Raw genomic sequence first — 21,376 nt, 5'->3', positions numbered from 1 at the left:
ACCTGAAATGAAGGACAGAAAAGACAACATAAAAGGAGGCTCACACTTGAACTTTTGCATCTTCATACTTACGGCGTATCGCTCAGAAAAGTCAAGTGGATTTGCCAGCGCCATTCTGAAAACCAGTGAAGTAACTGGACGAACGCGCGCCCTGCACCAGAAGCAGGATGGAGAGTTCATCCTTCCAAACCATAAGGTGAGCTTAAACCGGGGGTTTTGGAGGAAGTCAGGGAAGAACGAAGTGGGAAAGGGGGGAGCAAGCACACTATTCAGCAGACAGTTAATCCTCTTTCTCATCTGCAGAAGGATATTCCTACGGGCCAGACAAGCAAGATTTGGGGGTCCTGTTCAATCGGTGGTCCAAATTCTGCGCATCACGCTTGAAGAGGCCACAGCAACCCAGACCAGCGCCTCCGTGGGAGCCAGGTGAGCATTACAGTCGACCTTCATAGCCCACAAGGTGGGCTTGAATGCATCTGTGAGGGGTGGTGTGAAAAATTGCCTTGTGATATCTCAAGATAGCTGTACTTCTCACTAATACGACAAGTTCTATTTGCCTGTTTTCCCTATACTCACCACCACAGTACTGTGACATAGATGCAATGTTTCTGTACCCTTCGCTTTGTTGAAGTTTTGTTTGCTGTTTTCTGTTTTTACTATGGTACAATATTTTGCTTTTTCGATGATTTTATAATTGCTGCAAAAATGAGTCTTTCCCAACAGACCAGGGAATAATCAAAGTTCATGTGGTACCCTCTGATTGGGGACTTCAGCTCAATAATACGGATTACCCCTGCATACTACACAGAGTCTTGATTCTGTTAAAGACACAGAGTTGAGCATTATGTTTCAACTTCTTTAATTCCACTCTTCGGCAGTTTCAACAAAATAAACTTTAAAAGATTTCAACGTATTCATTTTATTTTTTTTATTTTTTATGACCTACTTTTCCCTTTCAACACACTCCTTTCTGTAGTCCATAACACTTCCGTCATTGGCTCTCAGTCACTTCCTGTCCTTTGCTTCACGTCTTCTTTGGATGCTTTGAAGTGCACCATAAACACTGTAACTGTAACTTCCACATCATACGAAACCACATTGGCCCTCATAACGAGTTTGGAGGTAGGCATGCCTTTTTTACCGGCATGGCTACCCCAAACTCCCGTCCGGGTCCCGAAAAATGTGAATTACCGGGCCATTCCGACCTTTGCGGGCCCGGTAATTCCCATTTGCGGGACCCGGTACGTCCCCATTCCCATTTGATCCCCCATAGGGCTCAATGGGAATGGGGAGGATGGCAGCAACGGTCCCGTTAATAACGGGACCATTGCTGCCATCCTGTTCTGCTAGCGGGTGCCGCTCTGCACGTCTGGTCTGACAAGGCGTCCAGAGCAGCCCCGCAAGCAGAACTCGGAATGTTGCGGCGAGGTAACAATGGCACCGGTAGCACTACCAGCGCCGTTGTTGCCTTACCGCAACACTCCTAATGAGGCCCATTGTCTCTGATAGCTTCTCAGGCAATCTCGTCTTCCTTCATGACCCGGACCTGACCTCTAGCGCCAGCATCTCATTGGCACTGCTGCTCCCCGCTCTTCAGTCATCCGTTCTTCCAGTCATCCTCTATCAATCAGAAAGGGGATCATTAAGGTGGAGCATGCACTGCCCTACAGATCATAACAGAAAGTTACTGTTAATACAGAAACAATTCACAGTCTATGGGCTGGGTGGGAAAGTAATGCTTGCCCCGTGTCTTTAATAGAATCAAGACTCCCTGCGCAGGATGCAGGGGTAATCTTCATTCTATGTCAAGACCAGAGATGCAAAATATCCACTAGCGTTACCCCAGCTGTGAATGCCTTCGATGCCATAGCTCCTGTCACTGAATGCACCCCAAATCGAGTAAGGTCAATTCCTGCTTGTTGCATGACTTCACTGATCCATCTGGCAAGGGTGGCTGTAGCTACCACTTTATAAGGCTGCCTACGCACAGTCAACAGTTGCGAAACCCCCGCTGGGTGCAGCTCTGCCGTCCTGAGTTTTCATTCTCTGATACACGATGCGACGCACAGCTTCGGCTTTCCTGTAAAATAAGAATACAAAATTGACAAAGAGTTAGTCTTTGTCACCCTAGCGACTGTGAAAGCAACTCCCTCCAGTCCCTAAACTTTCATATATACAATCGAATGCTCTAATGTCTGATACCCCTCTGCATGACACTAATCACAGCAACATTGCTAGTTTACCTGATAATTGCACTCAGGTCTGTCCAATCCACCAGGAATTGCAACACTATGTTCATGTCCCTCAGCTGCGTGTTTCTCAGACCCAGAGGAACCCAAAACCAGACTGCTTTCATAGAACCTGGCCAGTGATGGGTGGTCCCCCAACGGTGCTCCATTTACCTGCGCATGACCTGCTGATATTGACAACTTATACACTCTTGCAGTCCTGAAGGCCTTCCCCTCCTCTAGGAGGGAAGCTAGAAAATTAAGGACCTCCACTATAGGGGCAGAAACGGGATGAATATCTCTCCTTTTGCAACAGGCTGCCCACTTGCTCCATGCTGCTCCTCCTAGTGGAGGGAGCCCACAACCGTGCCATGAGGTGTGCAGTGTAGCCCAAAATTCCTAGCAGTGTCCATCTTTCCCTGATACCTTGCATGCCATTAGGGGGAGAGTTCCCCTCACTCACAGAAGGTGAAATGACCCAGATAGGTCCGTGAGCAGGTGCCCTCTTGATGGGAGAATCCTCAGGAAATCCAAGGAAAGTGCCATCAGGGCTGGAAACCACACTTGTGACTTCCATATGGGTGCCATGACTATTATCGTTGCTCTTCCTCTGCAAACCTTCACCAGCACTCTGCTCATCATCATGAAAGGGGGGGACATCGTACAGGTTCCGGCTCCAGTCTTGAAGGAACGCGTCCGTTCCCTGTGCACTCAGGTCCAATCTCCAGCTGAAATATCAACCTTTCTGTGCGTTCAGCCTGGAAGCGAACAAATCTGTGTCTATCGTCCCCCATAACTGCTCCAGCTGACTGATACCTGGTTGTTGAACATACAGTAGCTGGAGTCCGTCAAATGACGTGAGCTCCAGTCTGCCACCACATTGAGAGTTCCTGGGAGGTATTCGGCCCTGACCAAAATCCCTGTCTGTCAGCAATAATGCCAGAAGTCATTTGCCAATTCTGCCAGAAGTCCCTCCTTGGTGATTTATGCATCTGACAGCTGAGAATGTGTCCATCTTCAGCTATAGGTAGCAGTTTGCTCTTCCCTTCATTTAGGCTTTTATTGGAACGATCCAGGTAACAGTTGTAGACAGTTTATATGAAGCTATAACCCCTCTGAGCTCCATTTGCCTCCTGTTTCTAGCATGCCACACCATGCTCCTGAGCCTGCTGCCATCTGATTCCACTACTAGATCTGGTCTGTCTCTGAAAATGGCACGCCCGTTCCATGCATCCATATTCTGCAGCCACCACTGTAATTCTGTGATCCACCTTGATCTAGTGGTATTGCTTGATGATACCTCAGAACTTGCTCTAGGTGTCTGATCTTCAGTCTTTGAAGGACCCTTTAATGTAGGGGCCAGGGAATATGGCATGAATAGAGGACACTAACAGTCTCACTACTCTTGCTAGTGCCTGCAGTGAAATACTGTGGATGGCAAGACATACTTTGATCTCTCTCTTGATATCTCAGATCTTCCTTGCTGGCTGCTCTAGCATGGCCTCTTTGTGTCCACCATGAAACCCAGAAAATCTAGCCTTCTCGTCAGAGTCATGTCCGATTTTTATGATTGATCAAGAATCCTAGTGATGTCAAGAGGCCTTTCACCCAGTTTGTCTAGTATATCAACGTCTCTGCGTCACCTGCTAACAGTAGTATATTGTTTAGGTAAATAATTATGCATATCGCTTTCTCTCTGATAGCCACCGCTACCGGTCTCATGAGTTTGGTGAACACCCATGGCGCTGAGGCGAGGCTGAAGGGCATCGTCCTGATTTGCCAGAATCGCCCTGCCCAGCTGAATGCTAGAAATTGACGATATTCTGTATCTACAGGTATTGTTAGGTAGGTGTCTTTCAATCAATTTCTTGATAACCAGTCTCCTTCTCTTAGAATGTCTCTCAACTGATGGATACCTTCCATCTTGAAATGTCTGTATAACACCCAACTGTTCAACTCCTCCAGGTTTATGACAGGCCTGACCTTCTGTTTCCTGTGGACCAGGAATATATTGCTTACAAATGCGTGTTCTTGTGAATAGCTGGATGACTTCCTTCTTTTTGAGCTGCATCAGCTGGTTGTGAAGGAGCTCTAGCTCTGCTTGCGACACGTGCATAGGGCAAAGGCTCGCCTCTTGCACTGGGTCTTGGATAAACTCTAGCCATAGCCCCTTAGTAGTTTGCAGTACCCAAGCATCGCTGGAAAGCACGTACCAGGTCTGTCAGAACTACAATGTCCTTCCTCGTACCGTACTGGCAGATAAGTAATGGGTCTCGAGCTAGAGCTTTGTGCTTTATCTTGGGCCTTCCTGATTCTTTGCATCATATACTGCACCACTCTAGGTGATGGCTGCCAGACAGAAGCCCTGGGGGTTCCTTATGTCGTTAGTGTTGAACATGTCTGACATTTTTAAATCCCTGCTCCTGCGTCCCCAGGGGTATCTTTCTGTGGTTGGGAAGAGAGAGTCCTGCTGCTCCCTTCCCAGCAGTGGGCTCTATCGCCCTCGGGTCTTCGCGATGATTGAAACTGACCAGCCGCTCAACCGTTATAGTGGCCAGTCCCGGAAAAAACTCTGCTCTGGAAGATGTTCTTAATGGAGGCTTGTGCCTTCTCCAGGGAGGTGTAGGTGCCTACAGATCTCCCCATCTCCTTGCCAAAAGATTCACCAAAGAGTAAACCTTGTGCTGCCTCACCGGCCTCGTAAGTGGCGAGGTTGCTTAGTGTTGCACAATTTGTGTTCGCCAGCAGACAGACTGCTCTCTAGGCCCAATTGGCCAGGGTGTCTGGCTCTCTTCGCTAGATCCATAATCTTAGCTAATGGACCTGTCAGGTCTAGAACCCTTTCTTGACAACTTTCCCATGACCTGTCCATGTGCTTACACAGGCCTTTGGATGTCTTTGTAATAAACGCTAGTATCTTAGGATACAGCTTGGATGCATCGGCCACCTTTCCTTGCTAGATTTGGGTGGGGGTATTCCGCCCTCATGCGCAGTCACGTTTATTCATAATCAGACAAAGAGAATATCTGGATGCTTATTGCCAATACCTGAACAAGCAGGTTGCATTGCACACCCACTACTCTGTTGGTATGAATATACTATGGTACTATGACCATGTATTATAATAGAATATGTGTTTTTTTATATTTCTGTGGCTTGCACCTTATTTCTGTTCCAGCACTTGTTTAAAATACCAATGTGCTGTTTGTTGCTCTGCTCCTTTGGCCTGCAACTGTGAGTACTTAGCCGGCTTGTGCTGAGATTTTCTTCGTTGCTCACACGGCGTGCCTGCACTCGTTTTCATTGCACTTGTAGTGCTGATTTATAATGGTTCCATCAACCGTGTCTGTAAATCTGTGCCTTTGATCGGCACCGCGGGCACTGGTATATTCACCCATTGGCGGGCCGGTTTCACATGCAATGCGGCTGACTCCGCTTCTCCAAGGGAAGGGGCCGCCTCACTCCCCAGACGCAGCTCGAGCCCCGCCAAGCCGACGTGGGACCCCGATTGTGCTTATAACGAAGCACTGGTCCCACTCGGCTCGCAGCATGGTGGAGCAGCCTACCTAGCAGAGGAATTCTTCTGATCGCACTGCGAGATAAAGCTGATTCTAGGCGCACACTAATAAATGCAGTGCGCAATTACAACAACAAGCTCTTACGCTGTATCTCTCACTTAGAAACTGCTAATAATTGTGACTACATAACATTGAGCGCATATAACACGTTAATAATATATAAATGGACAAGACGAAGCAGAGCAAAGGACAGGAAGTGACTAAGAGCCAAGGACATGAAGTGTCGTGGACTACAAAAAGGAGTGTGTTTAAAGGGAAATGTAGCTTTAAAAAGAAAGAAAAGAGAACATGAAAAAGTTTAAAAAATTGAGTTTATTTTATTGCAACTGCTGAAGAGTGGAAATGAAGAAGTTGAAGCATAATGCTCGCCTCTGGTCTTGACATAGTTTTCCTATAGTACATTGAGAAATATTAATCGCAAACAGATGGAATGGAGAGAAGAAAAAAAGGTCCAATGTAATGCAAGCACATTCGTGGTATTTGTATAAATGTGCTCTGTGCAAACGAGTCCACTTGCGTTTTAAATGAATGCATATCTATGCATATATTAAAGTGATTCTCTGGAAGTGCTTTAAATAAAGAATGCAAGTAGCAGAGTACAACTAAATGAGGTGGAAATTGTGAATGCTAAAATGGAGCAACTTGAAATGCCTTTTTACACGTGTTGCTGTAAATCAAAGAAACGAGCGTTAAGGAAACATACCTAATGATAGTCATGCAAACCACACAACGTATATACATTGAAACATTAGTGAGGACAATCTTCAGAACAATATAGTAAAACATTGGGCCATGCAATGCAAATTCGAAGAAAATGTTGTTATAAATAGGCAGTTAACATAAAGGATTAGCAGACTGCATACATAGGACTTTGTGCCAGATTATTAAACACATTGGCACTCACCACAAGCACAGCATGAAAAATTGAGGAAATTCTGCTCTCTGGAATCACTGTTACTACTGTAGAAGTTGGGGGAATCTTCTCTATTCTGAAACCTCATGCACGTACATTAACAGCTCCCGCGGTAAAGTTATTTCTGTGTGATAGAATTACCTCCAAATAGCATTTATGAACAACAAATCTACCACTTTTTGGCAGATTCACCGTTATCAGCAGCATTATTGGAGGAATCATTGTAAGAGTAATTCCTCCAAAAGTAGCAGAAACAGCAGAAATGGGAAGCTGAGTTGTGGCCATCTTTAGAATCTCAATCCATTAAACATCTACCCGTTCCTGTTGCCATCCGTGCTTGAAATCCATGTCAGCCATACAAGGATCCAAGGGCAAGGCTCAGGGGCCAAAAATGAGGGTGCACAAACCCAAACTCAGCTGGGGAGGTGAGGGAAGGTACTGGCTGATAAGGTGTCAATGTCAAAGAGTTGTTTCATGGCCAGCACAGAAAATTTGGCATCCAGTGTAGAAATCGGACCTGCAAAGCTACACGGGACGAAGAGGTGTCAGGGGTATGGTAAACCAAGTTGAGAAGTTCTAGGTATGAAGTTTTATCTATCTACCACCATGAACGGGCTGCTAGAGGATGTGGCACTTGGACATGGGTACCTTCAGCAAAGGGGGGAAAACATCTCCACATGACTGGCCATAGAAGAAGCTGAGCAGCAGATATGGGAAAAAACAAGCAGGCCCTGGTGAGTATAAATGGGAACTATGGCTGCTTGGAGATGTGATTATGAAACCTGAGTGCGAAAACATCATCAGAAGTAGTTTACCAGGGTATTGAGTGGAGGCCTCAATGCAGGTGAGAGCCTGCACATTATGTCACATTGAAATGAATGTGATCACTGCAATGTAGCCAGTATTAATGTACAAGTGACCTCATGCACCATGGAGAGCCAATCAGCAGGCAAGCCCATACAAAAACACCCAAACCTTTCCTGTTCTGACACATGCCATTCATTTGCTTCATGATGGGTGAACTCAGCAACCCCAAGTGAAACATTCAGATGCCAGCCATAAGTGATTCCCACATAATGAAGCCAAGTGCAAATAACCAGTCTCAAAATGGCCTACATAACTAACATGTCTGCACTGTACATTCTGATACTTTGGGTTAGGATCCTCCCAAACAACCGAAACCTTGATGGGTGGGGGAAGTTAAATGTTTTAAAAGATTTATTTTAGAAAAGTCTACAAATTGGTCATGCACTGTAGGTCAATTTACCCATTACATATACATTTATTTATATATTTATTTATTTGTAGGGTGCCGGAGCACACAGGCATCAGGGCGCGCAAACACACACACACAGGAAACAGCAACAAAAATGACGGGACAGGTGACCAACGTGGGCAAGAGAGTCAGAAGTGGGGCGAGTTCTATTTCAGGGAGGCATGGCTGTAGAGAGCGTAAGTTGAAAAGTACAGTTTTCAATCTCCGGCGAAAGGGATTGTTTTCCTTTACCAGCCTGAGCTCCAAAGGCAAGGCATTCCAGATTTTTGCAGCCTTGAAGGGGAAGGATCTGCCTAGACAACTGGACAGAGCGAATTTAGTGAAGTTGACCAGCGCCAAGGCAGAGGAACGCAGCTTCCTTGGTGGCTCATAAAATGACACCAGTTCTATAATATATACTGGGGAAGTACCATATAAAGCTCTATGGGCTAGAGGGGCAGCCTTAAATTCCAGCCGGGAGGACACAGGGAGCCAATGGAGATCTTGTCGGCTATCAGAAATATCATCTCTTCTAGCTTTCTTCGTTATAATGCAACATGCATAATTTTGAAGAGTCTGCAGGGCATGGATGTTTTTCTTGTTGGCCCCAATTAATAATGCCCTGCCATAGTCCAATGTGGACATCACAACCGCACTGGCCAGTGAGGAGCAACTAGAGGCTGACAGAAAGGGACTCAGGTTTCAACGCAGCCTAAGGTAGTAGGGACCATTTTTTACTGTCTGGTTGATATGAGCGTCTGCACTAAGCAGAGGATCAAGCTAGAAGCCCAGAGTTTTAACACTCTGAGACTGGAATTGGACAACCGTGAATGGAGAATGATCGATAGCTGGGGTCTAGTTTTGCTCGAGCATGCCTGGTGCAAAAAACCAACAACTCAGTCTTATATTTATTATTTAGATTAGGGGATTAGGCACTCTGGGGTCTGGGCGTGGGGTGGGGTAGAGAGGGGACATGGGGTAGGGTGAAAGGGGCATGCGGGAAACCCATAACAAAAAACGTGTCGAATTCAGGTCGATCAAATGTACACAACCAAACTACAGCCTTTCAAAAGAAAGTCTTTAAAACGCGTAGAACCGATTGGTGACAATGTGCATCCTGTATCATGTGAGCACAAAAAAGCAGAAACATTGATAGGGCAATCAGCACCCGTATCAAGGCATGTGCACATCAGGATACACATGAAATCCAGGAGAGGTAATAAATACAGCACACCGACAGACCCTGAGATGCACGCAGCAGCCTCCAAAATGCCGGAGTGTCAGGCACAACAGTATCCTTTTATGCATTTCCACTAAATGCATGCAACTGCCCATGCAAGTCAGCCAGGGATAAAATGCCAGTGGTAGTTTGGCTAGATGTCTGCACCTTTGATTAACCCATCACAACCAACATCACCTCTCCCTTCACCTCTGCATCCGACAGTGCAGGCACTACAAGATACCAGCAAAGACATCTGCCACAGTGTCACATGCCACCAACATACTGACTGCTCCTTTTCCATATGCTTTGGAAATGCTCACCACCATCACCAGCACCTTGCCTGTATGCTCGCCGTCTGTTGGAGTGCCCCTCATCACCACCAGAACTAGCATACCTGCACCCTAATCTTCTACTTGAGTGCCCATCAGCAGCATACCCGCACCCTCACCTTCTACTGGAGTGCCAGCACCAGCCCACACCCACTACCATCCTCCATTCTTCTGGAGTGCCCCCCACCGCAACAACCACCAGGCTACCTACACCGCTGACTAGCACTGTGCCCATGATTCCTAATGCTGTCAGCACTGAGGTTACCTTGCCCGCCCCTTTGCCCCTTTCCTTGCCATTCCCCTCTCCTCACATTCCTCCGTAACCTCTGCATTTGGGTGCTGCAATGACGCCAACCTCAGGACACTGATGTAGGAATGAAGGATAACAGTGAGGATACTGGAGCAGGGGAGAGCGATGAGGAAGCATGTGACACCCTTTCCCTTGTCTACCATGCAGAGTACTCACACCATTACACCCTTGAGATCATGGGTGCTTTGAAACAGTATATTCTTATTGTATAAGCACCTAACAAGCAAACAATAAACACATTAAATAAATAAATCATGTGGGTAAGGATAATCAGCAATGAGCAGAGACAGGAGAGAGTTGAGTACATTGCACAGCACCGGCTCTAGCATACACAAGCACTGCAGGATGTGGTCCAGGGGCATCCGACAGGGTTGCTCGTGAACTGAGCTGGCAGTGCTGTGACATGATGGTTGCCACAGCTGCCATCACAGTGCTGGGTCAGAGGGTGGAGGAACTTGCATAGTCTATATTTGCAAACTATGGACACAGTAATTAATTGTGGAAGGTTAGACACCATGTTTGCCTCGATTATCCATAGACAACAAAGTGCCAACCAAACAACTACAAGACCATTCAACTACTTTAGGGGGCTGGACTTCTTACTATATTCAATGTTTGTTTAAACACACTAGTTACTTCAAATGTCATTTTTATGATATTGCATGGGCCAACGCAGTGGTGTTAATCATACCAGGCCTCAGATTCTTTTTTTCACATTCTAAGATATCGTGCATGGGTATTTACAATTTTAGAGGTGTTGTCATTATCACTCAATGGTAATGACGTTGGAAAAAGTCTCACATATGTTTTACATTCTTGAGTAACAAATGAAAACATGCTGCATTCCTGGATGTTAATATCAGATGCATAACAATAATATTCACTTTTAATCGATTAAGCAGAAGTTCATAGGTTTAAGATTCTCATTAGCTGCTGCTCTCTTGATGCTTATGGATTGTCATGACAGCCTGGACCTCCAAATGGTAAGACTGAAAAGCTAGAATCTACTCAGCAATATGCAAGTGTTGTTTCCTCTTTGCTCATGAACAACTCATTAGCTATCTATTTTTTTTTAGATTTATGATGTACTAGCTCATGGGGAGCCTCTACAAAGTGCCTGAGAAATACATATAGGACAATCAATACAATACAGAGGTGTGACATATATACAAGGAACAGGGAGCATAGGATGAGGTTACATCCTATACCTAGCCTGCTTTGTTAAAGTTGGCATGAGAGAAATGAGATGGCACTTGGTTTACACAATGTGGTTGATGCTTTTTCTAAGGCACCATTGGTTACAGAAATGCTAATGCTTATAGGTTATTCATATTACAACAAATATAAAACAAGTGGACATTGGAACAAGTCAGGTAACCTTTTGCAGGGTCAAGGCAGGCAAACTCGAGGTTATCAATGAGGCTAAATGTGGCTGTGGGGGCGTAGTGCTAGCCACAAAGTATCAGTGCAGTACAATAAAGTTATTAGTCTTTGGGGAGAGGGAAGGATATTTGGGTAATGTACAAGGCCATATTATAGTTAGATCTTCTGTTCATAGAAACATATTTTGACATTTCTTTTGAACCTCTTCATGGTAAGCTCTGTTTTTAGCTTTGTGGGAAGATTGTTCTAGAATTTCTGACTTAATACTTCACGTTATCTCCCTTTGTGTTTCAAGGTTTTGACCATAGATTTAGTTAGGTTGTTAACCTGTAAGGATCTTAGCATTCTTGTAAGTGCATATTTGTTTATGTACAGTGAGAGTTCATGAATTCAGAAGCAATGTTATAGAAGAAGAGGAAAGTAATAAAGTTGGTCTTGCATGTCATTTCCTTTGCAACAGGGAGCCAGCTCAGCATTTTCAGCTAAGGTGAAATATTGCTCCAGGGCTTGAGTTCCAAAATAAGTCTAGCTGCTTTATTTTGGATGAGCTGCATTTGGTTTAGTTGGGTTTTGTTTAGTCCCAGATAGAGACTTTTACAAAAATTGATGCAAGAGAACAAAGGCTATAGGCCCATTAATGTTCTGTGTTATTTCCACATAGGGGGGCATTCTCCTAAAGAGGTGGAAGTGTGACTTTGTGATAGAAAATCTATTTGTAGCTTTAGTGAGAGTATAGTGTTGAAAATGATACCTAGATTCTTTGAGTGGTCTGACATATTGGGTGCCGTACCCGTGAGGGTTGGCTATTAGAAAGGTAGTGTTGCCGGGATTGGGATCCTAAAGAGGATAATCTATGTATTAGAGGCATTAAGGGAGAGATTGTTATCTATGGTTCAAGCCTTCATTTTTGAGTTAAGAATAGCTCAGTGGCAATGCCCTCATCTTGGAAGCAACACGATGCAGAGCAACACAGGTGCAAAGCCTGAGTCCGCGCTTAGAAACCTCTTTGGTATAAAGTGCATTATAAATACCCAATGATATAACTTAAATGATGGTTGTTCTTATCAGGTTCTAGGTTCAATAGCACCTATGAATCATCCACGTTAAGGCATGTAACTGGAATTTATCTCAGAATAGTTTAAAAAATGTCTTCTGGGTGATTAATGTGAACATTAAATAGTTCTGGGCACAAGACCCTACTGTTTCCCTTCATTTTACTTTTCCACAGCTCACCCTTCCAACCTTTAGCATCTTATATTGTAAGAGAAGGTTATGTGTAATATGGCAATGTGGATAATTCTATTACACATTTGTATTTCACCTTACGTAATCCAAATACAAAATGCAAGTAGGGCAGGTTTGGTTCCTACTGTTGCTGTCACACTGAAACAAATATTCATGGCAGGATTATAAATTACCATTTCATGCATTGTAAAAATCTTGCACCTGCCCAAACCGGCACAGGCGGTTGGATGTTTCTTTTTCTGCATATCCTATTTGTGTCTTTGTGATGCACTTTTAAACACCCAGAAAAGTACTTTGATTTGTGCAATTGTGCACTGTGGTTGAAACAAGGCATCTGAATGTATGCTTATATTATGGACCTATTCTGAAGCCCTTCGTGAATTGGGACACCACTTTCTTTGGGGCAGGTGCTGAGATCCGTTAGCACACCTCATCACGCATAGCCAGACAAGTTTTGGGGAATCTGTCCCAATATGTTTTAAGACAATACATTCCTATGTGTTTGCTCTTGTGAAGAATTAGTTCATGGCTGCCTCCTCTGAAGCTCAGGAGGACCTGCCCCAAAACTGTCCTGTTTAACTAATCAGGACCATGGTCCATCAGTGTGTAGTGAGCCAGTAGAGATTCCATGGATTACATCTTCTGTGCATCCTTTAATAAAATAAGTTGACATCCCAACATTGACATTGCCGAGACACATCATAATGTAAATAACATCAGCTGGAACAATATCAACTATATATAGTGTTTAACTTAATCAGCCCTGATGAAGTACCACATGAGAAACATCTACTGGGAGATCCATTTAAATTAAAATTTTGTTCAGGAAAAATGGTTCAATGAAATTAATCAACGAATCCAAATTTTGGAACCACCAGTTTTGGTGAAACAATCTTCTGAAAATTAGGTAATCTGAGTCACAAAGCAAAGCACATATAGCACAAACGGCAATGCTGTTTGCATGGGGTGGGGTGGGGGCTATTCACCCCTATATCAATGTTTCTTAAATTCTCTTCAGAGTTTGCCACTGCCCCAGTGGTAATGGTAGTAATATTATAGCAATGCCACTTGCTGCATTTTCTTTATCCATTTCCACCCTCATACCCTCATACTGGTGTTGTAATGGATAATATGCAGTAGTTGTCATAAGACAGAGCGAGGAAAAGTGTCTGCACAGGTACTTGTTATTGAATCGATGATAGTTCTTTTAACAGTACTGTCCACTGATAGACACACTAACTGTAAAGATGACATGACAAATCCTTTCCTAAGAATTAGCAGCCTAAGCACTAAATAGCCACTTCAATCTAGGCGAACTCAGTAATGCACTAACAAATAAACAAACACCATGTAAAACCATTTCTATGGAATGGATTTCTTTTACAATCAGTCAAAATTCAACATTAGCCCCATTGAATCTGTCTGGATGGGTGGTTTGGTACACAACCAAAAATCTAGGGACAGCAGTCTACTAGGCAGAGAAAGCTGTTTTTCTCGACCCCGAACCGCCAATCAATAAATTGGAAGTGCCTACGTTGGGAGGTTGTGTTCACTCTTTCTGTTTGTGCCAAACAAAAAGGTTAAAATAGGCGAAGACGTTTACTTTCCCCTCATGTATGCCCTGTGGCGTTTTGCTTTGTTCTGTTCAGTAGTGGTTCATATGACTTCCGTACATTTCTTTAAATGTGCAAAAGGGTCAATTCTGACCCTTTATTCATTGCACTGGTAAGGTGGTGAGAGGGTTGGCATCAGAGATAAACACCTTTTTACCCCTCAACAGAGTTCAATTATAACATTTGTCCCTGTATTGTATTGGGGGAATTGATTGCACTTTTCTTCTCTACAGTAAAAAAAGAATAAAAAAAAACATTTGTGGACAATAGCCACAAAATGGGTAGATTTCTATTTAGAAAATACACCTCAGAATCGGGTGGTATTGGCAGCCAGAGGTAATTCCTTGAAATATTGCCAGAGAAAATACCTCCTAAGAATTGGGAGAGCAGTAAAACTGGCAATATTCAGCAGATAGTATTGGTGTTACTATTATCTCCCAACTCACAATGTGGCCATATTTCTACTACACACTTTACATTTAAAACATCTTATCCCTTATTAAAAAAAATAAACATTATTAATCAAAGTTTATCAGAGTCCAAATCATGGTTCATCAAGTGTAGAGAAACAGATGTTAGGTCTATGGCCATTTCAATCTAGGATTATTTCCTCGGCTTTCCCCAGAACCAAATCACGTTCACTGGTTTAGGAGATCCATAATGTAAGCATTACATTCATACATATTAGAGAAACCTTAGTGGTACTTCAAGGAACATAATTAATTGTGTAATGCTGCAATCCTGCTTGAAGCACAAATAAGCATCCCATGTCAGAAGAAGGCTGCCGCATGTTGATCCACTGCCTAAATGCATTCTTCATTCATGTAGTCAATGTGCAGTGTTCATTGGGCATTGGTTTGGAACTCACTAATGTGAAGTTGCTACTTGCACTAGCAGACTATGCTATACTGCATTAATACAGGTGCTTCCCAGCCTAACACACAGACAAGACTTCCAGATTTGACCCTGCACCTGCTAGCTGAAACTAAACTCGAGCGGGGCTTTATCTAGGCAGAAACGTTGGCCACTTCTTAAGGCAATAAATGCTGTTACCTAGGTAGTGCTCGTTACTTTTGAATAATTTAGTTATTGTCTGAGTCTAAGCACAAATGCAAGGGATCACCCAATTGTTTAGAACCTGCTCTAGGGGAATACAGTGCGAGAGAGCACTGATGCATGATCAGCTGACAGTCGTGGTATCTAAGGGCCTATTCCTTGTGCAACCATGGCATCTAGCAAGTACTCCTCTATGTTCTTCTTTAAAGTGACTATGTTTCATTAAGTCCATCTTCTTCAAAATGTTCACTTGGAATGTCTTGTTACACTTGTTTGATGAAGGTATCTGCATATACGGCACCTAATCTCTTATGATTGACACACCAAGGAGGTCTAGTGCATCCGTCCCTTGGTCTTCCTCTTATTTGATGCAAAATACCATCAATCCACCCCACCATCTCCTTTCCACAATCTAGAGATATCTGATGGTGAGGCTACCCAGATCAGAGATCCAAAATTGCTAACAGGGTCCTCCACCATCACCAAAAGAAAAACTGCAGATCTGCATGGCCATATTGCTTGAGGGTCTACTCCAGTGCATGTGAGAAAAATGAAAGTAATAACACAAAATTATATTTTGTGTTCTGTTTCAATTCAAGATACCAAATCTACATTTCAGTGCAGATAAGATCATTAGTCTTACACTGAGATAAGATTAAAGGCTTCTTTGGAAATTAATACATTGTCAACGGATTAATAGGGCCATTCCAACAATCGATTTTCCTCTGTAGAAATTTCAGTGAACCACCTATGCCGTGGGTCTGCAACCTTGCCCATCAGGCCGACAAGCATTGTCAATGATGGGGTATCATGGGAATCATAGTCCAAAACATCTGGAGAGCCCCAAGTTGCAAACACCTGACATATACAGTATTTGCTCTGCTAAAAGCTTTATTTCTGTGGTTTACCTTATTTTCACAGTCTTTCCTTCATACAAGCAACAAAAGTGCTTCTCATACTCGCTCAGCAATCCCATGCCAGTTTTAAAATGTTCGCTGACAAGATTGCATTGCTCTGGCAAACCCCTTGAAAGGTCACTGACTAGATAAAATAGTAATTATCCTCATTGTGCCCATTCAAAGAAGCACCCACTTATATAATCCCACTTTCTTAAGTTTCTCGGGCAATTCTTCTACTCTTCTTAAAAACTTGAGACCCCCACTCCTTATAATGACCCAACATACAATTAATCTCTTAAACACAAAATTAAAAGCATGCTTATAAATGCTGGATCAGCTCAAGCCAATATTTTTGAAATTACAGATCACATCTTTACTTTCAATCTTGATGTTTCAATTATTACGGTAGCTTGAATGACTCTGAAATCCACTCTTTGACATTATCGCCCTAAAGCATTATGTCATCATTGTCATTGCAGACTAAAGAGAAATAAGCTGCAACTTCAAAGTTCACTTCAAATTACTCTGAAATTCTAGTAAAATAAATACACTTCAACTTCACTCCTTCAACCAACTATCTATTGTCCATCACTGCACATGTCTTATACAATCTCCCTTCACTATGACACCAACAGATCATGATTCAAATAGCTGTTTCCTTCCACAATTTCAGATCTGGAAACCTCCATTAACCCCTTTTCTATGTTCATTGCCTTCTTGGGTGACGTCCACATTTGCTGGGTCAATGAGCCACTCCACTCTCTTCCGCCCTTAAGCATAAACAAAATATAATGGAAATAAAGAAAGGCCACCTTGTCCCTTATATTGGCCTATAGTTGATCCTCTGATACCAGACCATAAAATAATACCTCCTATGAAAAAATGTACTAAATCAGGGTTTATTTGCGCAACTTGATGCATTTCACTGTGCTGATAACTTCATAGAACATGGAACCTGGGAGGATCCGTGTGGGAAAGTTCCAACTGAAACAGTTGGCTGCAGAGCAGCTGGTGAATGGGCCCTGCACCACTTCTAAGAGGATACTTTATAGACACAATAAAGACTTAGCTAGATGGTCTCCTAGCTCTGTGAGTACTTTTTACAACGTTGTTTCTGACATAACACTACTGACAATGAGGTTGCTCAGGATCACTTGGGTGAAATAGACTGTTCTGAATAAAATGATGAAGGTAACGGAATGCTCCCTTGATATGATAGGTTATTTACAACATGCTCAATACACAGAGGTTTCTAAGCACAGACCCGGGGATGGAAACTGTGGTACTCCATGATGTTTTGTTCCAAGGCGAGCACGCTGCCCCTGAGCTATCCACTTATGTCTTCTACTCTCCCCAGGAAGTTTTGGATGTAATAAGGGGGATAAGATTGCTGGAGTGGATGACTGTCATCATGTTACGATCACCCTACTTTCTGTGACCATTGTGGTGTCAGGGTAGCAAGTGACGCACTCATCGCACAGGTCTATTGTTACGAGGCACATATTTTAGTGCTGGCACTCCTCTGCCCTACTGATCTCAAAAGTACATTAATGTGAGACAAAATGAACACAACGCTTCCTACTGAGGGGCCCTGTCAGCTACATGAACCACTGTGCCAGGGAGCTCATGGAAAATCATGAGGACACCAACTGGGAAGTATCACCTCACCCTAATAAGGACTGAAACGTATGAGCACAATCATGAATAGTCTGCACTCTGCGTATAGAGTAGAGGGTGAGTAAGATGAAGGAGGGGAAGATTGTGACAAAAAGATGGCTGTGTAAATGTTTCAGGTGCAAAGCCACAGTACATTAATATACTGGAAGAGTCTATGGATCCTCATGAGGATGGATTTAACATGCTATAGATGTACCCGAAAAACAAGAGCTGGATAACCTTAGAAAAATAGGTCAAATAATGGACAGTGTAGAAGGACTGTGAACATTGTAGTTACATTTGGGATGCCACAGATGCCATGTTTGTTATGGTTGAAAGTAGATGAAGAGACCACATCACCAATCAACGAATGAGTCAAATCATAGTGGCATCAGTCCCGGATTGGGATTATATTTTACCCTACCTGAACCATAATATTTGGTTGGACCAGTTTATGGAGTGAGCTTATTTTATTTTACTTTTTGTGTAAATCATTTCATTTAGTTTGTTTTTTTAGGCTGTACTTTAACAGTGTTAAAGAGTAGCCTATAAGTGAGAAAAATGTGCAATTTTCCATGTCCACCAGAGTTCCTATCAACTCCTGGAGAGCCTGCCATCAAATGGAGAATTTGGCAAGAGGACTTCCAGGATTATGACTTGACTGTGAGTAGGCTAACATATATCAGAGAAAGAAAGAGAACTATTTGAATGTGTTATCTAGGGAATGAAGGGAGACCTATGTTTCAAGCTGAGAGAGAGGGTGGAGGAAGGAGAAGAAGAAGCCGTGAAGCCCAAAATCCTTTTGAGACAATTTAAAGAAACTGGCCTTCACCATGCAATAATTATTGCAATCCTTGAAAAATACTGTTTTGAGGATTTGGTTAAAGGACACTAGCAAACGAGTATAATTTCAGAATTATGTTTTATTTGAGGAGCACATCAAAGATCGTAATATGCTTAAATTTAGGGAGCATAGGATAAGGTATTACAGTTTGGGAAGGATAACCCATCATTGTATGAGATGATTGAGATCACCAAGAAAAAAATAACCCATAATGCTGCATGTGAAACGGATAAAAAAGAGAAAGAGAAAGGAGAGAATAAAGGAGATTGCTTAACCAAGCGTGATGACCGTGAGGGGAGAACAGTTATCACAAAGGAAAAAGAGAATAGTGAAAGAGGAAATAGCAAAGCCGGAGCACCGGGTCAGCAACATTTGAACTTTGGTTGTGGACCAATAGAAAATAAAGGAATAGTTTTGAAAGCTTGAATTAATTTAAATTCTGTCAGTGTTACAGGACAGCACTTTTCATTTGGTGAAGGCCCGGGATTGTCCAAGTCTGAATGCGGAACAAGCTCATTGTGGGATTAGGGGTATTTCTGTAGATGCAGCAGGAATTTCATGAAAGGGTTTGTAAAGTAGGTATCAGGGGCCAGATTACAGAAACTTTGCAACAATGCAAGGGCAAAGTTGCACGGTATTAGCACTAGGGCAAAGTTTGCCCTCTTTTTAAAAACACTGGCACACACTAGAAAACTACTGCACCATGACAAGGGCAGTTTGGCATATTAAAAGCACCATGACAAAAATTGTCCTAGTGCAAGAAAGATGCATTTCTACTGCATTTTTGCACCAGGCAAAGTTTGCCCTAGTGCTAATACGGAATGGTATTAGCACTAGGGCAAACTTTGCCCTGATGCAAAAATGCATCAAAAATGTATCTTTTTTGCACTAGGACAATTTTTGCCCTCGTGCTTTTAATATGTAAAATTGCACTTGTCATGATGCAATAGTTTTCTCATGTGTCCTAGGGTATTTAAAAAGAGGGCAAACTTTGCCCGAGTGCTAATACCGTGCATCTTTGCACTTGCACCAGTACACAGTTTCTGTAATCTCGCTCCAGATGTAGATAGTATGTGAGGAGTGACAATGATGAGAAGAGTGATGAAGTGGAGAGAGTTGCCCTCTCAGAAATTGAGGGGGCAAAAAAAGAAGCAACCCTTATGCTCAAGTGCAGCTCACTGGCCAGTCTATATCCAGTAAACAGAAAGAGGATTCAACTTGGGAACCCTCCCGTCCCCTGCACACTTTCAAATGTTTGGATTAATCCAATACAGTTGTTTAAACTGCGTTATATGCATTGTATATACATTTGTTTCTAACACATATGGTCAGACACAGGAGTGTGAGATAAAAAAATATATATCTTTATAGTCAGGCTGTATTATTTTCAGCAAGAATTATAGTTCAGACAAAGATTATTTACAGTGCATAGAAACAGTATCAATAGATAAAGCTCAAATTGAAGAAAAATGGAGTCCAAATTGATTAGCGACGCGTTTCGAGGAAGTTCTCCTCTTCTTCATAAGGCCACACTTGGACTCTTAATGTAAAAGGAAAGCATAAATTCAGTAAAGAAAATTTTGTAAGCACAATGCATAGACTGTTCATGTCATATTAAATGTATACAGTTAAAAAATAAATGGCATTAATTGTATTTAGAACATTAATCTGTCCCTAAAAAATAGGGAATTGAAACAATGTAACATGTTCTAATATGCATTGTAATTCATGCACCATTATAAGATTAACTAGGTTGCCCCTGCTCGAGAGAGGGGCTGAAGGTCTACTGAAGCATCTTTTCCTGCAAAATTAACTGTATAACGTCCATCATACTGTAATTTAGTGGAGTACTACCTCTAATGGGATCTATCACGTGGATGGTGAAACATAAGCTAAAGAAAATTAAATATGTAGGTAAAACAACACACAGATAGTTCTTAGGCTATATCAATCTAATATGGAAGAAATACAAAAATCGTTACCTCTGTGAGTAGAAAGTGCCGGAAACAGAGAACCGGACGGAGCGGTGAAAATAGATAGACAGTCTTCGTACATCAGTTAGTTCCTTAAAACATGGCTAATTCCCAAAAAGGTACCAGAAATCTAAAGAAAACAAAGCCTGATCAATGCCAAGCTCAATGTTCAAACGTAACAATCATAGGTGTGAGATAAAAAAATTGAGTAACATACCTAACCAAAATATGGAGGGCGGAAAATAATCAATACAGCGGCCCACATAAGGATGTAGAACTTAAGTATCCCGCCGTCGCTACAGAGGTGCCTCAGTATGTGGGAATTCTGTCATATGAATAGCCAAACTGAACAGGAATGAAGTCCTGATTAGTATAATATACCTAGCAATCTGATATGAAGTAATGGAAACATAATATGGTGTTTAATCAAGGCAAAAAATGTAAAGAATTACCGTGGTAAGAATGTGCAAATGGCACAATTCTCAAAGCTGATGTGCAACTGATGTCAAGATTGTGTGGCCGGTCAACAGCTGAAGAATCCGGCAGTAATAGGTCAGTTAGAGTATCAACTAAAGAAAGTGTAAGGAAAACAGAAAAAAAAGAATCATGAGACTAAGGAACTATTTCCCTGGTCCCTAGATAGATAAATGCACATGCATTCACGCTTACCTGGAGCATAGGAGAGCAATCCTGAACAGAGTCTGTTCAGCCGAGTGGCTTGTTGTTCACAAACCATGGAGACTACATGTGACCATGGAGATAAATAGAGGACTGAAGTAATAGGTGAAGAAAAAAGACTAAGAAGTAAATGGGCCTCAAGGTCGGCCATCTTGGAACGAGGTTATATTGTAATGAAGGTGTAGATCTCTAGG

The 21,376-nt window shown here is 42.6% G+C and overlaps 1 protein-coding gene across 1 annotated transcript in view; it reads right to left on the bottom strand.

Annotated features, from left to right (window-relative positions):
- The window catches only part of STPG2 (sperm tail PG-rich repeat containing 2), a 2,646,564-nt gene that overhangs the window by 1,299,674 nt on the left and 1,325,514 nt on the right, over positions 1–21,376 (bottom strand). The window lies entirely within an intron of this gene.

Source organism: Ambystoma mexicanum, chromosome 6q (assembly GCF_040938575.1).
Source record: "Ambystoma mexicanum isolate Mex_15411 chromosome 6q, UKY_AmexF1_1, whole genome shotgun sequence".
Lineage (NCBI taxonomy): Eukaryota > Metazoa > Chordata > Amphibia > Caudata > Ambystomatidae > Ambystoma > Ambystoma mexicanum.
Note: the sequence above shows the minus strand (reverse complement) of the source record. Positions and strands in the feature narration are given on the sequence as shown.